The sequence below is a fragment of the Octopus bimaculoides genome, chromosome 12 (genome assembly GCF_046866305.1).
Source record: "Octopus bimaculoides isolate indiv1 chromosome 12, ASM4686630v1, whole genome shotgun sequence".
Taxonomy (NCBI): domain Eukaryota; kingdom Metazoa; phylum Mollusca; class Cephalopoda; order Octopoda; family Octopodidae; genus Octopus; species Octopus bimaculoides.
In genome coordinates this window covers 36,425,158-36,443,349 of record NC_142939.1, presented here as the reverse complement: position 1 = coordinate 36,443,349, position 18,192 = coordinate 36,425,158, and the positions used below count along the sequence as shown (strand labels likewise).

General features: G+C 39.4%; 1 protein-coding gene across 1 annotated transcript in view; it reads right to left on the bottom strand.

Annotated features, from left to right (window-relative positions):
• LOC106875675 (uncharacterized) overlaps positions 1-18,192 on the bottom strand; it is a 178,334-nt gene that overhangs the window by 38,498 nt on the left and 121,644 nt on the right. Inside the window, exon 2 of the mRNA XM_052972127.2 lies at positions 17,707-17,815. The gene's annotated coding sequence lies outside the window, so the exon portion shown is untranslated. The remainder of the gene's footprint in view (positions 1-17,706; positions 17,816-18,192) is intronic.

Genomic DNA, 18,192 nt, shown 5'->3' with positions numbered 1-18,192 from the left:
TTCTTCTGCCTGAGAGCTATGTTAAGCATACACATATTGCCAGTAGAATATCCCCCCCCCCCGTAACTAATGTCATAAAACATCTTAATGAGCTCTCTGATGACACTGTCAGTTGATAATACTGCTGGAAGATTGGTTCTTATGGCAGGACATAATAAAATGCTCACTTAATAAAATATTTCAATTCAGTCTCCACAAACCATAGCAGTCTTGTAAAGTCAAGTGTTAGCACAGGATTTAGTCATGTTAAACAGATGAGAGACATTCCCCCTGTCTAGATGAGATTGATAGACTCTCTAAAATGTGAACCCACAAGTATTATTTGATTTCTATGATGATATATATCAATTAAAATGAGTACACACACACACAAAGGTTCTATTCTTTTACTTGTTTCAGTCATTTGACTGTGGCCATGTTGGAACACTGCCTTTAGTTGAACAAATCAACCCCAGAACTTATTCTTTGTAAGCCTAGTACTTATTCTATTGGTCTCCTTTGCCAAATAGCTAAGTTATGGGGATGTAAACACACCAACATCGGTTGTCAGCCGATGGTGGGAGGACAAACACAGACTCACAAATACACACACACACACATATATGACAGACTTCTTTCACTCACAAGGCTTTATTCATTCTGAGGCCATAGTAGAAGACACTTGCCAAGGTCCCATGCAGAGGGACTGAAACTGGAACCATGTCGTTGGAAAGCAAGCTTCTTACCACACAGCCACTCTAGCACCTATATTTGAGATTTATGATCTTCTTCCACAATTAATTCGGATGCTGGTACTTAGTTCCAGCTAAGTGATGCCTCGCTCACTGTTACAATTAGTAGGAGAACTTCATTCACTAATAATCTCTATTCAATTACTAAACATATTCTTACTAAAATGAAAAATGTAGGTGCAGAATCTTAGAATATTCTTAAGTATTAAACCCAGAAAAGTACAGTCAACTTTTTTTGCCAGGCAACACTTCTATTATTGTTATTAATTATATTTATCGTTATAATTGAAAAAAAATCTATACTATTGTAAATATTTTTGAAATATAGATTTTGTTCAAACTGAGAAATTTTGTTTGCACCTAAAAATAACAAAGGATTAATAGCAGCATACCTGTTACAAATAAACATATCTTTAAACAATTTATATAATAAAATAATGTTATATTCTCATTAATTAATAATTGTTGTTTTTAATGAGTGAATTTTTTAATTTTAATAGGTTTTTAAAAAGTACATATTTTAATACATAAACAGAACAATAAAAATCAAATAAAAAAAAATTTTTATGCTTAATATTTTTAGACAGGGCTTTCTCTATAAATGCTTTAATTTGAGTTCAAATTCAAATTGTGCTATCTTTCTCTTAAAAAGTTTAAAATATTGTAAAAACCCATGTAATTTGTGGATCTATGTAATTTACGCAGGTGATTTTCATCATCATCATCATCATCGTTTAACGTCCGCCTTCCATGCTGGCATGGGCTGGACGATTTGACTGAGGACTGGTGAAACCGGATGGCAACACCAGGCTCCAATCTAATTTGGCAGAGTTTCTACAGCTGGATGCCCTTCCTAATGCCAACCACTCAGAGAGTGTAGTGGGTGCTTTTACGTGTCACCCGCACGAAAACGGCCACGCTCGAAATGGTGTCTTTTATGTGCCACCCGCACAAGAGCCAGTCCAGGGGCACCGGCAATGATCTCGCTCGAAAAACCTCATGTGTCACTCGCACAAGAGCCAGTCCATGGGCACTGGCAATGCTCTCGCACGAAAGATATCATGTGTCTCCCGCACATGAGCCAGTCTATGGGCACTGGCAACGATCCTGCTCGAAACATTTCATGTGTCACCCGCACAAGAGCCAGTCCAGGGGCACTGGCAACGGTCTCGCTCGAAAGTTATCACGTGTCGCCCGCACATGAGCCAGTCCAGGGGCACTGGCAATGATCCCGCTTGAAACATTTCATGTGTCACCCGCACAAGGGCCAGTCCAGGGGCACTGGCAACAATGTCGCTCGAAAGATATCATGAGTCGCCCACACATGAGCCAGTCCAGGGGCACTGGCAACGATCCCGCTTGAACGATTTCATGTGTCACCCGCACATGAGCCAGTCCAGGGGCACCGCCAACGATCTCGCTCAAAAAAACCTCATGTGTCACTCGCACAAGAGCCAGTCCAGGGGCACTGGCAACGATCCCGCTCGAAAGATTTCATGTGTCTCCCGCACATGAGCCAGTCCGGGGGCACTGGCAAACGATCCCGCTCGAAAGATATCATGTGTCGCCCGCACGTGAGCCAGTCCGGGGGCACTGGCAAACAATCCCGATCGAAACATTTCATGTGTCACCCGCACAAGAGCCAGTCCAGGGGCACTGGCAACGAACTCGCTCGAAAGATATCATGTGTCGCCAGCACATGAGCCAGTCCAGGGGCACTGGCAACGATCCCGCTCGAAAGATTTCATGTGTCACCTGCACATGAGCCAGTCTAGGGGCACCGGCAGCGATCTCGCTCGAAAAAACCTCATGTGTCACCCGCACAAGAGCCAGTCCAGGGGCACTGGCAACAATGTCGCACGAAAGATATCATGTGTCGCTCGCACATGAGCCAGTCCAGGAGCACTGGCAACGATCCGGCTCGATAGATTTCATGTGTCGCCCGCACATGAGCCAGTCCGGGGGCACTGGCAAACGATCCCGCTTGAAACATTTCATGTGTCACCCGCACAAGAGCCAGTCCAGGGGCACTGGCAACGAACTCGCTCGAAAGATATAATGTGTCGCCCGCACATGAGCCAGTCCAGGGGCACTGGCAATGATCCCGCTCGAAAGATTTCATGTGTCGCCCGCACATGAGCCAGTCTGGGGGCACCGGCAACGACCTCGCTCGAAAAACCTCATGTGTCACCTGCAAGCCAGCCCAGGGGCACCGGCAACGATCTCGCTCGAAAGATTTCATGTGTCGCCCGCACATGAGCCAGTCCCGGGGCACTGGCATCGATCCCGCTCGAAAGATATCATGTGTCGCCCGCACATGAGCCAGTCCAGGAGCACTGGCAACGATCCTGCTCGAAAGATTTCATGTGTCGCCCGCACATGAGCCAATCCAGGGGCACCGGCAATGATCTCGCTCGAAAAAAACCTCATGTGTCACTCGCACAAGAGCCAGTCCATGGGCACTGGCAACGATCTCGCACGAAAAGATATCATGTGTCACCCGCACATGAGCCAGTCCAGGGGCACTGGCAACAATCCCGCTCGAAAGATTTCATGTGTCGCCCGCACATGAGCCAGTCCGGGGGCGCTGGCAACAATCTATTTCTATTTCACTTGCCTCAACAGGTCTTCGCAGTGGGGTTTAGTATCCAATTTTAATTTAACTCGATTTCGATTTCGATTTCGATTTCACTTGCCTCAACAGGTCTTCACAAGTGGAATTTAGTGTCCAATGAAGGAAGGAAGGTACGCATAAGTGGGCTGGCTGGGCCTTAGATTTAGGTCTCACTTGGCTTGCCGGGTCTTCTCGCGCACAGTATATTTCCAAAGGTCTCGGTCAGAAGTCATCGCCTCGGTGAGGCCCAATGTTCGAAGGTCGTGCCTTACCACCTCATCCCAGGTCTTCCTGGGCCTACCTCTTCCACAGGATCCCTAAACTGTTAAGGTGTGGCACCTTTTCACACAGCTATCCTCATCCATTCTCGCTACATGACCATACCAGCGCAGTCGTCTCTCTTGCACACTACAACTGATGCTTTGTAAGTTCAACTTTTCTCTCAAGGTACTGATACTCTGTCTAGTATGCACACTGGCATTACACATCCATCAGAGCATACTGGCTTCATTCCTTGCGAGCCTACGCATGTCCTCAGCAGTCACGGCCCATGTTTCACTGCCATGAAGCATGGCTGTTCGTACACATGCGTCATACAATCTGCCTTTTACTCTGAGAGAGAGACCCTTTGTCGCCAGCAGAGGTAAGAGCTCTCTGAACTTTGCCCAGGCTATTCTAATTCTAGCAGCTACGCTTTCAGCGCACCCACCTCCACTGCTAATTTGGTTACCAAGATAGCGGAAGCTATCAACCACTTCTAGTTTTTCTCCCTGGAATGTGGCAGAAGTTGTTTTCTGCACATTTCCAGTATTTATAGCTCCAGAACATCTGCTGCAAACAAAAACTAACTTCCTAGTTAACTTTCATTTGATATTGCTGCACCTCTTATGTGTCCATAGCTTGCACTGGGTGCATCTTATAGAGTTACTTCCCACTCCCTTTCTACAGATCGAGCAGGGCCATCTACCTGAAGGGGTTTGTGTTTTGTCTGCCTTCCTACTTATGAGGACTTTGGTTTTAGCTAGGTTGACTCTAAGGCCCTTTGATTCTAGTCCTTGCTTCTATACCTGAAACTTCTCCTCTAATTGTGATAGTGACTCAGCAATTAGTGCAAGGTCATCAGCATAGAGGAGCTCCCAGGGGCATCCTGTCTTGAATTCCTCTGTTATAGCCTGGAGAACTATGATAAATAGGAGGCGGCTGAGGACAGAACCTTGGTGGACCCCTACCTCCACCCGGAATTCTTCACTGTACTATCTGCCAATCCTCACCTTACTGACAGAGTTTCTGTACATGGCTCGCACAGCTCTCACTAACCATTCTTCTATCCCTAGTTTCCTCATTGACCACCAGATGAGAGATCGGGGGACCCTGTCAAAGGCTTTCTCCATATCAACGAAAGCCAGGAACAGAGGTTTATCCTTGGCTAGGTATTTCTCCTGAAGCTGTCTTACCAGAAATATAGCATCAGTGGTGCTTTTCCCAGGCACAAAACCAAACTGCATCTCATCTAAGCTGACTCGCTCCCTAAGCAGTTGAGCTATGACCCTCTCCGTGACTTTCATTACCTGATCTAAAAGCTTGATACCTCTGTAATTATTTGTATCTAAAGCGTCACCTTTACCTTTGTAGCAGTTGATTATAGTGCTGCTACACCAGTCGTTGGGTAGGCTTCTAAACATGTAAAATTCTCACCCAAAAGTTTTCAGAATTGCCAGTATAGCCAGGGGAAAAAGGTTTTCAATTTAGTTGTATTTAGCATAATTTCACTTATAACTAGATTTTATTATATTTTCACTAAATAAAAATAATTTCTGTTTAACAGGTATCACATTGAAAGCAATTAAATTACAGTGTTTGTGTTGTTCATAACAAACTTTATTTTACATTTCTTGCTCACAAGAGATTATGTCCGATCTTTAGCTTACTGCTGTATGTCTTCTCAAATCATGATCACAAGAAAAGTTGTTCAAAAGAATAACCAACAAAAACAAAGCTGATAAATATGCACAAGTGTGGCAAATTAAATTTAATTACCAATAAACAGCAACTTGGATGACACTTTACTCAACCAACAGAGGAAGGTGACCGATCAAACTGATTATGTCAACAGAATTCTTTTCTGCCAATTCTTGTCAGAACCTTTGATATAGAGTATCGAAATTTTAATCCCTCTCACACTTATAAAATGTCAAGCAACCTCAAAAATTTATCATTACCGTTATTGTCAGTATAGGCAGAACTTATGAATCATTTACTGTGAAGGAGAAATTAAGTATGCTGAATATACATTTGACCATGGCAATAGAGCTGCTGGAAGGCATTTTAATGTTAATGAAGCCAATGTTTGAAATTGGCGTAAACAGTATGATAAACTTAACACTGTGCCTAATAATAAACAGACAAAAATAAAACATACAATGAAAATTATCCATATCATTTCATTTTTTTTTAGTCAGGAATATCCATATCACTATGTATGTCACTGGTGCTCCATTGTGATTGGTAGAAACTCCAAACAATGTAAAATATGGCCTGGACCATGTTTACCAGCGTGAACGTCAGACTTCAAAAAGTAGTTAACCATTTAATGGTTTTAGTAAATTAATACAGAAAAAGTAAACATTATATCATCCAGCATATATAAAAGTCAACTTCATTATATTTAAGCCATTATTTTTTTCTGTTAAAACCTATTCTGACATTAAATGAATCAACTTCTGGTATGAATGTTTATGTTTCTTACATCTTTTTTCAACAAAAGAAATTTCAAAACAATTCTGGAAATGATCTACTTATGTAATTTACACTCCCACTAAGGCTTATTTTATTTTTGCGAAAAAAGTGCGTAAATTACACAGGTTTTATGGTATCTTAATTTCTTAAAATTAGCACTTTTTTTTTTTTGTCACTTAAAGATGCACATCTTTTCTTGTAGCAAATATATTTTGACAAAATTTTCTCCATAAGATTCAGTATATTCTGAATGCAGAATAGCTGTGAAAAGAGCTTAGAAGATTGGCTAAATACCCTTAGAAAATGGTGGGAGGAAAAGTGGCTAGCAGGGTGCTACAGAAGACTGGAGTTTTCAAACTCCAGTTAAGTGCTCTGTACTATCAAGCTAAGCAACCCATAACACTAAACACATTAAAAAGACAAAAATATTTTCACCTGTTAAATTGATCACCTTTTATTTTTCCATCACTTAGAGCCATACCACTTCTTTTGTGATTAATAATTTTGATAGATTTACACCATAAGATTCATCTCATAGAGCTCATTTGAAGACAACTATTGTATAGTTTCCTTTTACAATAGCTGAGATATTTTGATTCAGAGTCAATTTTGGAGGTTATTTACTGTTTTTTGGGTTTTTTGCACATAAGGCCACATTACTTTTTTCCTAGCAAATACATTTTAATGAGGTTTTCACCAGAAAGATTCTTGTCAATGAGCATATTCTTTTAAACCCAATTAATTTATACATTTATTTTAAAAAATAACAGATATGTTGAAGCAAAGTCAATTTTTTGCCTCCCTTTCCCATTTTTGACCTCACATATTTTGATGTAATTCTTTTTTAATGAATCAAATTTCAATTATTTAGACTGGGCCATCATTGCTAAAAAGCCACATTCAATTTAGTGATGAAGCCTAAAAGTGCTTGTGAATTAGTGATGAAGCCTAGAAGTGCTCGTGAGTAACTAAAAGTTGGCCTTAAGAATATACTCACCCACTGCTACAGGTGAATGATATATATTACCTACTGAAGAAAGGAATTTCATGTAATTGAACAGAATTATGAAAACCATGTAATTCTAATAATTTATTGATCTCTGGTTTCATTATTATTAATTTCAACACACACTTGAGTGTTGTTAGAAGAAAAAAACTAAGCTCATAATTATTAATACTTATAGATAACATGGCAAGATAAGTTTGGTCATATTCCAAATCCCAAAGAATGAGAAGAAGAATTTTTAGAGAGGACGGCACTTTGCCAAACTAAACTAAACAAAAAAAAAGTTCAACTCAAAATTTCTACTGGGTGTGAAAACCGGAAGTTAATTTTTTTGTTTTTTATTTTTTGGCTTGATAATCAGTTGTAAATGTAAAGCAGCTTGCTGCTATCTTGATCTGGCATATTGCTTGTAGAATCCATTGAGAATAGCTGCAATAGAGCTGCTACATAAAAGGAAGTGGCGAGTATGACATCCTGCATACCATTGTATATTAGGTGTTGTAATGATTACAGAATTGGTAGTAATTGGTGTAATCAGAAAGTTTTTGTTGGTTTAATCAACAGATTCCCCCAACCCTACCATGTATATTTCTGAGTTTACTGCTTATTAGAAGTGATTATAATTATTGTCATTAAGGTGGCAAGCTGGCAGAATTGTTAGCACACTGGACGAAATGCTTAGTGGTATTTCGCCCATCGTTATGTTCTGAGTTCAAATTCCACCAAGGTCAACTTTGCCTTTCATCCTTTTGGGGGTTGATAAATAAAGTAACAGTTGTGTACTGGGATTGATCTAATCGACTGGCCCCCTCCCACCAAATTTCAGTAGAAAGTATTACTATCATTGTCATTAAGACAGCAAGCTAGCAGAATTGTTAGCATGTTAGACAAAATGCTTAGTAGCATTTCACCTGTCTTTACGCTCTGAATTCAAATTCCGCTGAGGTCAACTTTGCCTTCCATCTCTTCAAAGTCAATAAAGTAAGTACTAGTCAAGTACTGGGGTCAATGAAATTGACCAGCCCTCCCCACTCCACAAAAATTTCAAGCCTTGTGCCTATAAGAGAAAGGATTATTATTATTGTCATTTAAGTAAAAATGATAAACGGCAATATCAGTAGTGCACTGGACAAATTCCCATGGTATTTAGTTACATTCCTTCATTTTCTGAGTTCAAATCCTGTAATAGATAAGTTTGTCTTTCATCTTTGTAGGGTCAAAAAAATAAGTAACAGTCAAGTTCCCTTCCCTAAAGTATGTGACTTTGTACCTTTGTTAGAAATAATAATTATTATACTTGTACCTGCATTGTAATGGGTAGTTAAGCATCTGGATATGGTTTTAATTCCCAACTGAACCATTTCCCTTTATTTGTTCTTATAACTTTCTCATAGAATGGCTTCTTCAGATTTCGTGGAATATCAAATATATAACTGAAGAATTAGCCAACTCAACACAACGATGATCAATTTCAAAACAATATATGTGACAGCAGAATTGATAGAGTGCTGGGTACGATGACTGAGAGATTTATCCATGTCCTTTTATATTCATTGATCTAATATCATTAGAGTTGATTTTGTAGTTTGTACTTTCAGAATCAATGATAAATACCAATAAGTACCAATAATGTAATGGTGGCAATTAAATTGACCACAAAATGTCTGGCTTGTATCAAAGTAAAATTCAGGTACAGGCATAGCTGTGTGGTTAAGATGCTTGCTTTGCAACCATGCATTTTTGGCTTCAGTCCTACAGTGTGGTGCCTTGAGAAATCTTCTAGTATAGCACAAAGTCAATAAATGACTTGTGAGTGGATTTGGAAGACAGAAACTGTGTGGAAGCCTGTCAAGTGTGTGTGTGTGCAAAATATCAAAAGAATTATTATCAGACTTTAAAAAAAAATACTGAGGTTAATTTGTTTGATTAAATCCTTCAATACAGAACCTAAACATTGCTGCAGTGCATTGATTGAACCAAGTAAAAAGTAAAAGGTATTGTTTGCTTATTTTTTCAGAAATAAGCTGCCAACATATATTTCTTCACAAGGGTTCAAGCTTAAACTTGTTTTGTGCAGGCATAGTTGTATAGTTTACAAGTTAGCTTTACAATTATATGGTTCAAGCATGGTTCAAGATTTAATCTCAAACCTATAAGCCAGTGATTATAGACTTCCAATGGCTGGTTCATTACATTTCAAATGGTGAAATTAACAAAGGGATGTCAGCCTTTTATCCAGTTTCTTATTGATATTTTGATACACCAGGAAAGAATACACGTATAAAACAAAAACAGCACACACACACACACACAATGGGTTTTAAGTTTCCATCTACCTAATTCTACCCTATGCTTAATGTGCAGGGCACACTGAGAAAGTGACTTCTATCAGTATTGGGTCAACTAATACATTATAGGTGATTTAAACATATGGAACCTGTGTGGAAGCCCATCATAAATGTGTGTTGTAGTTGTTCTTGTTGCATGTGTGAATTTTTTTCCTTATGTATATTAAGCAATGACTATAAACATCAGTAAGAAACTGATTATAATGGGGATACTTTCTTGTTACTGTCACCATCTGAGATTTGTGAACCAGTGACTAATCCATTGAAAGCATTTAACCAACAACACCAGTGTTTGCAAATTGCTAATACATAATAAACTAAATAGAACTAAGTTCAATTCCTTCTGCTACATGCAAGTTCAACATCCTATCCAAGAAAAATTTGTCTTATTCACATTACAGAACAGAAAGTAAATTCAAGTGCTCACCTAATGGCATCTTTTATTTAGAAATCAGCTTATACACTATAGAGTATGAAACAAGTTTCTGACAAACAAAACATTTGACCCATTTTCAATTTATCATCATAATTATTTCACTTCAATTACATTACTTTGTTCATACCGATGGGAAAAGTATTAACATTAAAGCTTTTAGTTACTCTGAAATTAATAAGCCTACTCTGGTGTTGTGTTTAAATTTACTTGACATTTTGTTTGATATAGTCTCTGATTGTCTGTATTTTTACATATATTATTCTTACATATATTATTAGGGCCTCCTCCTCCTCTTCTTCTTCTTCTCCTCCTCCTCCTTCTATTATTATTGTTAATTATTATTAGCATTCAAAAGGATCACCATTGGTCAACACACCCCATACATCTATAAATACATGGATAAGTCTGGAAAGATGTTTTTTTAAGGAAATTAGAGGTCATCTATGCATGCAAGTCTCTCTTCTCATCCTGAGACCAATGTGTTCTCAAGAGAAAGATTGATTACTTGAACCAATGCATCATGGCATTTTTGAGGCATTGCTATCAGAATACAAGGTGCCAGAATACAGTAAGATATCTTGCTCAGCCTTCTAACAGTTACATCAATTCACCAACCTGGACTGGTACTTTTCATCCTTCTCATCATCACCATCACCTCCATAGCAACATTTCATCCATCTTTACATTCTGGGTTCAAGTTCTGCTGAAGTTGGCTTTGCCCTTCATTCTTTCAGGGGTCGATAAAATATGTACCAGTTGAGTACTGGAGACGATGTAATTAATTTAAACATGCTGGCCTTGTGTCAAACTTCAAAACAATTATTATTATTATTATTATTATTATTATTATTATTATTATTATCATCATCATTATTATTATTAAGGTGGCAAGCTACCAAAATCGTTAGCATGCCGGGCAAAAGACTTTGCCTTTCATCCTTTCAGGGTCGATAAATTAAGTACCAGTGAAACACTGAGGTTGGTGTAATCGACTTGTCCCTTCCCCAAAAATTTCAGGCCTTGTGTCTTAAGTAGAAAGGATTATTATTATTATCATTATCATTATTATTATTGCCTTTGCACAGCTTCTAACGCTGGAGATGTATTACAGTGTCAGCTGTTCACTGCCAGTGAACTAAGGTAACACCTCTTATTTTTCAAGCACCTTCCAGAGTATTCAAGCGGTTCCATGCAGTGCTATTTTCTGCAAGTACTCCACCCTTATTGCAGCCCCTATTTGTTCCATGTACTTCTCGAAATTTTTGCTCACTGTTCCCAGGGCTCCGACAATTATTGGTACTACTACTACATTTTTCATTAACCACAACTGCTTAACTTCCCAAGCTAACCTGTCATATCTCTTGACTTTTCTTTCTTCCTTATCACATACCTTGTTGACAGCTGGGCATGCTATATCTATGATCCAGTATAGTTTGTTTTCTTTCTCAATTAAGACTATGTCCGGCTTCCTATTCTCTATCTCATGGTCGCACTGAATCATAAAAACCTATAGGCTCTTTGTATTTCCATTTTTGACAATGCCTTCAGGTTTGCGGTCATACCAATTTTTGCTCTGTCAAGTCCATACTTGTTGCAAAGTGTCAAATGGACAAACCTGGCTATATTGTCGTGGTGCCTCATATTCCTTCTGGGCTAGTGGTGTACATTGGCTGGTAATATGCCATACAGTTTCACCGTTTTGTCCAAAGATTCTGCACTTATCACTTTCTGATGTGTTGTCTATTCTGTATTTTATGTAGTTTGTTCTTAGTGCTTGCTCTTGGGCAGCACAGATTAGAGCCTCCATTTCTGATTTTAAATCACTTTTAGTCATTCACAGCCATCTTTTATCTCTGTCTGTTTTATCTTCAACATCCCTATGAAATTGATCATGCATTCTATTCTTTACCCACCTATTTTCAGTTTCATTCTTTTTCAATTTCTTGTATAGTACTTTATCTTTGCAATCTTTCATCCTACAAAAGCCTGACCTTCTTCTAATAATAGTGTTTCTGCGACACTTTTTACATACCATTCTATGTTGTTTTCTTCTGCTCTAATGCTGTGTTTGCATCCAATAAGTCCTCTTCCCCCTCTTTTTCTTGGTACATACAGTCTGTCTGTGTCACTTTTTTGGTGGAGTGACCCATATCTAGTTAGCAACTTCCTTGTCTTTCTGTCTAAGCTGTTTAGTTCATCTACTGTCCATGTGAGTACCCCTGCTCCGTATTTAAGGAGTGAAACTGCCCAGGTGTTGATAGCTTCAATTTTATTCCCTCCATTTGATTTCGACTTAAGGATCAGTCTCAGTCTGCGCAAGTACTCCACCTTAAATTTTTCTGTCGTTTCTTTCTCCATCAATTTATCCATTTCCAGAATCCCCGTCTCTTCTATCTGCTTCATAACCTCCCCCGATGGTATCGTTAGCCCATCCATACATTTGATTTTGCCTCTCTTCAAGACTAACACACCACACTTTCTCAGTCTGAACTCCATTCCAATATCAGCACTGAAGGTGTACACTGTATCAACAAGAGAACTGACTTGGGCTTCATGTTTATCATAAAGTTTGAACCTATCCATGAATAACAAATTTGTCGGCGGCTTTTGAATACATACCCAGCTTTTGCTTTCCTCAGAATCAGTGTTAGTGGCATCAAGCACAGTACAAAGATCAGTTGGGACAGGCAATCCCCTTGGAAGGTGCCCCTCCTAATTTCTACTGTCCCTAAGCTTCTTCCATATGCTGTCAGGTCCATCCTCCAATTCGCCATACTTTTTCCAAGCAATCGCTCAACATTCGATGCAATACCAATTAGGTTCATATACTCCATAATCCAAGAATGTGGGATCATATCGTATGCCTTATGATAGTCAATCCACAACATGGCTAAGTTACTTTTCCTCCTCTTGCAGTCTCTAAGTACAGTTTTGTCTACCAGGAGCTGTTCTTTGGTACCTCTGCACCTATGCTTGCAACCCTTCTGCTCATATTGCAGGACTCCATTTTTTTCCAGATATTCGTACATTGACTCTGCGAGTATTCCAGTCAATAACTTCCACATAAGTGGCAAACAGGATATGGGTCTCTAATTTTCTACCGTATTGCCTTTTACGATGTTTTTCAGGCACAGCACTGTCCTACCCAATGTCAACCACTCTGATGTTACTTGGTTGGCATTTAACAAGGTGTTAAGTTGTACAGCTATTCATGCATGACATTCACCAAATCTTTTGATCCAGTAGCCTTGAATTCCATCTGATCCTGGAGCCTTCCAGTTGCCCACATTTTTGCTGATTTTCTTCACTTCCCTAACTGAAATTACTAGTTCTGGCTGTTTTGAACAGACTACTGCTTGTTTCAGTTCTTGCAACCATTCAGCGTCCTTCTTGTGCTCCTTGTCTTTGCTCCAGATGTCACTCCAAAACCTTTGACTTTCAATGTTATCTGGTATCACCTTTTCATCTGTACACTCTCCATTTATTTCTTTATAGAATCTCTTCTGATCTACTCTGAATAATCTATTCTGGTGGTAACTCTTCATTCTTTGGTTGTATCTTACCATCTTTGCAACAAGGCGCTGTTTCAGTTCCTCTACTACTACTTTCAGGCCCTTTCTTATACATCCTATTCAGTGCCCTGTAGTTTTGTCCACTTTTAAGTTCCCCTTTCTCTTTTCAGTCTAACACAGAGATTTCCTTTGAGAACATTCCTAACCCTGCCTGGATTCTTCTTTTCCACCACGGATCTTTTCTTTTGTCGCTCCCATTATGCTTCTTTTTCTTGACGTCAGCACCCACGTTTTCTGCTACAACAATACTTGCTACCTTGATCAAATTATTTGTTTCTGTGATGTTGTTTGTTCTGATGTATTTCAGAATTTCATTGACATTTTTCGATTCTTGGTTCAATTTCCAATGATCAACCTTCTTAAGGTTGCAAATAATGTTGCTATCATTCTCCTGTAGTCTTACCTTTATTCAGTTGTGGATTGCCTTTTGTTTGTCTGTCATATTGCCATTAGTTTTATTGTCTTCTTTTAGATCATCTATATGTCTCTCATCAAGTAAACTATCACTGCTCCTTTCCTGTGCTATGGGATTACTCTTATTAGTAAGAACTGTATTTTCATTGTTATCTCTGCTATTTTCCATTACCTGTCTTTTGATAGCTTCGAGCTCTACTTTTGTGAACCAACAATTTTTTTCTTATTGCTCTAGCTTGATCACACAATCTCTGTTCTGTGAGTTGAAACAATCCCTTTTCTATCCAATGATCATACATATGTTGTCAGTAACCTCTAATTTGAGCACCATTTTCATCTACTGGGCTGCTCAGGTAGAAACACTCCATGACCAAAGCATTAATTTGCTTGCTCCATCTATGCTGTGTGTCGTGGTCCCTTTCTGGATATCGACAGGCTGGAGCCAGACCAGAATCTCTAAGCCTACTGGGTGTACCACTGTCACCATCATTGGCTTCAGTTTCATTCCCATCATTATTCACAATATTTTGTTTTTTCATTGTCACTCATATGAGGTAGCGATTATCATGTTGCGCAATTACCAGTGTTTTTATTGTGACACCATCACTAGATGTATCATTATTAATCAGTCCATGAGGCTCCACCTGCACTGTGTGGACCAAAGTCTTGAAGTATTTCGTGTTGCAAGACAGTGTGTGAGAGAGAATCGCGATGTCATAGGAGAGAGATGTGTCCGCATGGATGATGGCTCACTTACAGTAAACGAGGTTGCAAAGGGAGAGGTTTGGAGACACCACTATGAAAGGTTGCTTAGTAAAGAGAATGAATGGAAGAGAGTCTGCCGAATGTCAATCCAACAGAGGGACCAGCTATCCTAATTGACAGTACCTTGGTAGATAAAGCGATCAAGAGTATGAAGACAGGGTAAGCCTCCAGCCCATCAGGAATCACTGCAGAGATGCTCAAAATATCTGGCAGTGTTGGCTATAGCCTAGTCACCCATATAGTTAATCAGGTAATACACGAAGGAGTTATACCCAATGACTGGTGTAGCAGCACCATAGTCAACTGCTACAAAGGTAAAGGTGATGCTTTAGACAAAAACAATTACAGAGGTATGAAGTTGTTGGACCAGGTAATGAAGGTCACGGAGAGGGTCATAGACCAACTAATTAGAGAGAGAGTCAGCTTAGATGGGATGCAGTTTGGATTCATGCCAGGGGAAAGCACCACTGATGCTATATTCCTGGTAAGACAGCTGCAGGAGAAATACCTAACGAAAGATACACCTCTGTACCTGGCTTTCGCTTACATGGAGAAAGCCTTTGACAGGGTCCCCCGATCCCTTATTTGGTGGTCAATGAGGAAACTAAGGATAGATGAATGGTTAGTGAGAACTGTGCGAATCATGTACAGGGATGCTGTCAGTAAGGTGAGGGTTGGCAACAAGTACAGTGAAGAATTCCGGGTAGAGGTAGGGGTCCACTAAGGTTCAGTCTTCAGCCCCCTCCTATTTATCATAGTCCTCCAGGCAATAACACAGGAATTCAAGACTGGTTGCCCCTGGGAGCTCCTCTATGCTGATGACTTTGCTCTAACTGTTGAGTCACTACCAGAACTAGAGGAGAAGTTTCAGGTATGGAAGCAAGGATTAGAATTAAAGGGCCTTAGAGTCAACCTAGCTAAAACCAAAGTCGTAATAAATAGGAAGGCAGACAAAACACAAATCCCTTCAGGTAGATAACCCTGCTCGATCTGTAGAAAAGGCATAATTAGAAACTCCATAAGATGTACCCAGTGTAAGCTATGGATACATAAGAGGTGCAGCAATATCAAAGGACTAGCAAGATAATTTTTGTATGTGGCAGATGCTCAGGAGCAATAAACACTGGAAATGTGTAGAGAACAACTTCTGCCACATTTCAGGGAGAAAAACTAGACGTAGTTGGTAGCTTCTGTTATGTCGGGGACCAAGTCAGTAGCGGGGGAGGGTGCATTGAAAGTGTAGCTGCTAGAATAAGAATAGCCTGGGCAAAGTTCAGAGAGCTCTTAACTCTGCTGGTGACAAAGGGCCTCTCACTCAGAGTAAAAGGCAGACTGTATGATGCATGTGTACGAACAGCCATGCTACATGGCAGTGAAACATGGATCGTGACTGCTGAGGACATGCGTAAGCTCGCAAAGAATGAAGCCACAATGCCCCGATGGATGTGTAATGTCAGTGTGCATACCCAACAGGGTATAAGTACCTTGAGAGAAAAGTTGTACCTAAGAAACATCAGTTGTGGTTTGCAAGAGAGATGATTGTGCTGGTATAGTCATTTGGTGAGAATGGATGAGGATAGCTGTGTAAAAAAGTGCCACAGCCTTGCGGTTGAGGGTACCCGTGGAAGAGGTAGACCCAGAAAGACCTGGGATGAGGTGGTGAAGCACAACCTTCAAACATTAGGCCTCACCAAGGCAATGACTTGTGACCGAGACATTTGGAAATAAGCTGTGCATTAGAAGACCTGGGTAAGACAAGTGAGACCATAACCCGTGGCCTTTACCAGGGGTGTAGCCAGCCCACTTATGCATACCTTTCCTTCTTTGGACACAAAACCCTGCTTGCGAAGACCTGTTGAGGCAAGTGAAATCAAAATTGAAAATTGAACCAAATTCATTGACTAGCACCCATGCCAACACCCTTCCTTCATTGGACATTAAACTCAGCTTGTGAAGACCTGTTAGGGCAAATGAGATCGAAACTGAGCCAAATTCAATGACTGGCACCCATACCAGTGCAGTGCTAACAGCACCATCTGAGCAGGATCATTGCCAGAGCAGCGGTCTGGCTTCTGTGCCGGTGGCACGTAAAAAGCACCATTTGAGCACGATCGTTTCCAGCTTTGCCTTACTAGCATGTGAACAAAACATTGGACTGACTCCTGTGCAAGTGGCAGGTAAAAAACACCATGTGAACGTGGCCATTACCAGTACCACTGAACTGGCCCTCGTGCCGGTGGCATGCAAAAAGCACCCACTACACTCTCAGAGTGGTTGGCATTAGGAAGGGCATCCAGCTTTAAAAACTCTGCCAGATCAGATTGGAGTCTGGTGTAGACATCTGGTTCGCCAGTCCCCAGTCAAATCATCCAACCCATGGTAGCATGGAAAACGGACGTTAAATGATGATTATTATTATTTTTATTATCATTATTATTATTATTATTATTATTATTTGTTTATACATTAGAAACTATTATTTTAACACTTGAAATAATTACTGTTTTGTACTTTTATCAAATCATTTTAATTATTTCACAAATCATCCAAATAAGTGTTTTTGGAATCTGGGACTTGTTAGTGAAACTAATAAAAAAATTTCTTGTAATTTTGAAAGATGAAAAATGGCATGTACATAATCTGCAGAAAAGTTTTAACAATAGTTACAAAATGTACACTTGCACCACAAATCAATGATCATCATATATCTTTAAAAATATGCGAGTTACAATACACCAGGAAATGGTACAATTAACTTGTCTTTGAGAACATGTTGAGTCTCCAGCAGCTAATAACTAAAAATGAATTTAACGGAATAAAAACAATGGGGAATCAGATGTGTGAAACAAAGGAAACGGAATGAGTTTATGGAAATAGTCACATCTATAACATAGGCCAGTGCATGTTATTGGACAGAATTCATAGAATGCTTTAAGCGTGGAAATTTGCTTGGGTCTGTAGATAAGGTTGACATGGATTTGATTGTAAGTGAATGGAGTATATTGATAAGAAAACATGAATTCTTTTTATCTATCTTTTAAATGATTATTCATAAGTATTAATAAGGTAAAAATATATCCTTACCTGTGATTGATTAAATGTAGTAAATGTGCAAATATATATGAATATATAAAGGTATTTTTTCCAGTTGATAATTGAAATCTTTCGCAACAATTTTGGCATTGATATGATGCTGAAATAATAGAAAAAATAATAAATGAAAATAAAAAATATGAATAACTAATATAAGTTACATGAGAGATAGTCAGAAAACAAAGTAGATCCAGCATTTTGGATAGTGCTTCTTAAAGTGGGCAGGACTCCCTCTTGGAGAAGGGTGGAATTTATGTAAGTGCAGAGTACAAAGTGGGCAGCAGGGAAGGGCAAGTCAACATATATCTGTACATTTGTTTTCATCTTTGAAAAAAATATTTAAATAAAATATCTAGATAAACTGCTTGTTGGTCAGAGGCATAGCAACAATGGCAGCGGCAGTAGCAAGAGCAGCAGCAACAGTGACAACAACAATGACAGACAGGCAGGCAGACTCTGAAATGTAAATAAGCATAT